This window comes from Uloborus diversus, unplaced genomic scaffold (assembly GCF_026930045.1).
Source record: "Uloborus diversus isolate 005 unplaced genomic scaffold, Udiv.v.3.1 scaffold_785, whole genome shotgun sequence".
NCBI classification, from domain to species: Eukaryota; Metazoa; Arthropoda; class Arachnida; order Araneae; family Uloboridae; genus Uloborus; species Uloborus diversus.
Genome location: NW_026558995.1, coordinates 19,076 through 23,336, shown reverse-complemented (window position 1 = coordinate 23,336; position 4,261 = coordinate 19,076).

The following is a 4,261-nucleotide window of genomic DNA, read 5'->3' as shown; positions in this document are numbered from 1 at the left end:
CAGCCCTATCAATTTTTTTACACCATATTTCCATTTTTTTCATTGTAGGAATCCACTCTGTTTAACCATTCCCAATTAAACTTGTTCTTTCCTGCATCGATGAAGCCAATATCTTCAGATTTACCCAGATACCTCATTTTTTAAAAGAGAACATGCAAAGTTCAAATGAATAAATTTATCAAAAAAAAAAAAAAAGTAGCGAAATGAAAAGTAAGAGTTAACTAGTAAAATTTAATTTAACAAACTAATTTATATTTACGAGGAGCATATTAATAACAATAAAGCATAATTAGAATTAGTTCAATAACAACAGAACGCATGCAGATAAAGATCATAGACCAGAATATAAAATAAAGAAAATATTTGCATACAATAAATTCCTCCAACTGCCATAAAGAACAAAGACAGAGTCAAAGCTCTTATCACTTTTCTCTTCCTACCTCCCCCCCCCAAAAAAAAATAAATAAAACTGATCCACAAATTAGAATAGCTGACCTCAGCAGCAGAGGAAAATCGTTTGCGGCAACCCTTCCCAAAGGGGAAAAATCTTCTTTCAAGTAACCCTCTTTCCTCTTCTTATCTAGTCTTTATTCTCACCCCCACCCCAGCTGTTCTTCGATAATTACCATGGAGCAGGGGCGGCAAATAGGGGGAGCAAGAGGGGGCGGTTGCACCCCCAAATATTTTGCGCAGAATATTAAGAAATCATGAAATTCAATTTACCTAACGCGCAAATCAGTGATCATATGCAATAGGAAGTTTAAAAAAAAAAAAAAAATCTGCAGATGATCTTTAGTAAAAGTTGATGAAACTCGAGACCTGTCCAGCCACGAGCAAGTGTTTTTCGCTATTTGGATAAAAACTTTGAAATTCATGAATCATTTTCAGAACTTTCATAATAAAAAAAAAATAGATGGAGAATAAGTTTGTTTCCTTTCAACTAAAGAAGAAATTTCCTCACATGGATTAAATGCCTCATACTTGTAAGTGCAGTGTTAAGATGATGCTTCTGCTTCCAATGTGAAAGGGCAGTGCAGTGTGACTGGCCCGATTTTTAGAAGAAGTTTCTTGGTATTTTGAGTTCATTGTTGCGCTCATATTTTAAATATACGTTCAGTTAGTGAGTGAACATTGATTCCTCCTGTTAAGAGGCATATTTGAGCAGTTCAATACATTGTAGGGTCTGGTGGGGTAAAGTGGTCATAAAATCGTAGGTTTTCAACTTATGTGAACAATAGATACAATAAATTCTTTAAACACTTAAACTTTTTTTGTTTTTATTTTACATTGCATTATTGAAGAACACAGTACATTGAGTTTTAGGAAAATAAATATTGAATTAAGTAGTTTTATAACACTTTCTTTTCCCTTTGTATTTATGACCACTTTACCCCATGGGGTGGGGGAAAGTGGTCATAGCATGGGGTAAAGTGGTCATAGTTAAAAATAGATGCAAAACCATTATAAACAACCCTAATATTTGTATATTACGATTATTTTTATAGTTACAAGTATATGCACAAGCGTATGTGTGTATACACGAGTATATACGTGTCGTGTAAACATAAGTAAACACGTTCATGTATGAGTAGATATATGTGTGCATCAGATACATGCATGCATGTGCCTACTCAAGTATATACGTGTATACACAAGTATGTAAGCATGTATAACGTGATTACCTACAGGAGTGTATACGTGTCTACACGAGTATATACGTGTCATGTGTACATACGGGTATATACGCGTGTAAACGAATACCATATGCGTGTATGCACTTGTATCTCGAGTACATACGTGCATACCTGAGCATATACGTGTACAGTAGACGTATACACGCATATATAAGTGTACATACACACATATACGAGTATACACGAATTAATTCGTGGATACATCCAGTGCGTGTTTGTACGTGTCTACTCACATATATATTGTGAAGCACAGGTATATACGTATGTACGTGCAAACACGATTATATACCTGTATAGACGTATATACGTACATTTACGTGTATACACCATTACGTGTAAGTATACACGAGTATATAAGCTTAGATACATGTGTGCCTGCAGAATGAGCAAAAGCTCTTGAGCAAAAATCTAAGGAGTGTGAAAAGGGAGGATAAAAAGCAAAGAATTATAAACGTTTGCTGACGCGCTACATGCACACAAAGCCAGAAACTGATGGACGCAATTTTGTTACACAAAGATGATTTTACGCAACATTTTAGTTTTTAAGGAATATTTAGAGCGGTTGTTAAAAGTTACGGCCTGTAGTAGCTCTAATACAAGCATCGCAACAAAGGGGCAGCGACAGATGAAACTTTTTCAAAAGTCTCGTTATTGCAACAGAGAGTGCTTTGTGATTGCAACGCACATGTATTACAGCTGCAGGCCGTAAATTTCATCAATCGCTTTAAAACTTTCTTGACCTAAAATGTTGTGTTAAATTTTCTTTGTGTAATAAATTTGTGACCTGTTTTGCATCCATCAGTTTCTGGCTTTGCGTGCATGTAGCGCGTCAGCATTGTGTTTGTGACCATATGTCTCTTATGATTCTTGCTTCTTATCCTCCTCTCTAACACATTTTAATAATTTGTCCAAAAGTTTAAACTCACCCTGCTTACTTGTATATGCTTGTATGTACGTGTCTACTAAAGTACGTACGCGTATATTCGTGTCTACCTGAGTATGTAAGTGTTTATACATATACGAGTATAAGCGAGATGTACGTGTATAGTCGAATGTATATCTGTATAGATTAAAAACACTTGCAGATACTCATATAAGTATTTATTGGTGCATTTATGTGAATACGTCTATATACGTCCCTATACGAGTATATGCGTACGCATATGCATATACTCGTAAATTTAACCCCGTTTACTGTAAAAACAGTACATATTAAGTGAAATTACTAATTTAAATTATATCTTTCTTATACTTAACGATTAAGTGGCATTAGGAGAACAATATTTGTTTAAGCCTAATATTATGACCACTTTACCCCACCTTACTTAAATTGTTCTAAAAAATTATCTAAAAGAGATTCAGCTAACAGTTAATGAGTAAGAATTCTTGAGACATGTAGGAAGCTTCCTATGCAGTCAATCTGTTCATAATTCTAACAAACAAAATTTCCCAAGGAAGTTAAAAGAGGTGTTTAGATTTTAAAAAGTTTCATATTCACGCAAAATATTTTTTTTTCACCAAATAAAATTTTGCAGGTTTTAAAATTTTGTATTCAAAATGTAGTTTCCAACTGCCCTACTCTATAATAAAATTTTCTCATCTATTCAAAAATTTATTTCCAAGCTATAACCATTTATTTCACGAATGACCACTTTACCCCATTGACCACTTTCCCCCACCAGACCCTATACTTTCACGGAAACTTCTTACAAAAGACACGCTATTTTTGAAAAAAATTCGTGCATCAACAGATACTTTTGCTGGATGAGGTAAAAAATGGTCTTCAAAAGTTAAAGCTAGAACTCTTGATCGAACTCCTATTAAGAGCTTCTTGTTAATTTGGATTTATTGGCCCTATTAAAAAATAAATAAATAAAAAAGTGACAAAAATCCACATGATGATGCAAAGTCAAATGATTGACTCAATATTTTGTATCAAATAATAGATTCATTCAGTTTCTAATGAAATTAACACAAAATTAGTGATAAATCTAAGTTCAATATTATATGTGCAGGTTATTGAACAAGATAAATAAAATATTTCAGTTACAAGTAAAAGTTGTTGAACGAAGCAAAAAGAATTGTTTTGCGAAGAGCCAGTGTACTTCAATGATGAAAAATGAAGACTAGAGCACAAATTTTAAACCTGCATGGTTTTTTTTTTTTTTTTTAAAGAGAAAACTTTTAAAGATGCGTTTTCTAACATAACTTTGTGGCTTCAACTATTTTTTTCACCGATTCCAATCAACTCAGCTAACTGTGAAAGATCATTTTCGTGTCTCAGAAGATTAGATTTTTTTTTTTTTTTTAATGCATGATGGGACAAGCGAGACTTTCATCTTCAGCTACAGTGGCTCCCAAAAGGGTTCGTAGACTTTGAAATTTTTTAGTAAAACCAAAATAACGCGAAACTGAAATCGAATATGAAGTTTAATATTTTTTCTCACCATTCCTATGTCATTCTAAATACAACTCAGTAGTTTATTCAAAATATTGACTTATCTTTTTGAAATGGATCAAAAAACGAAGAGACAGAGAAATAACGCATCACAAAAGTCATCGTACAT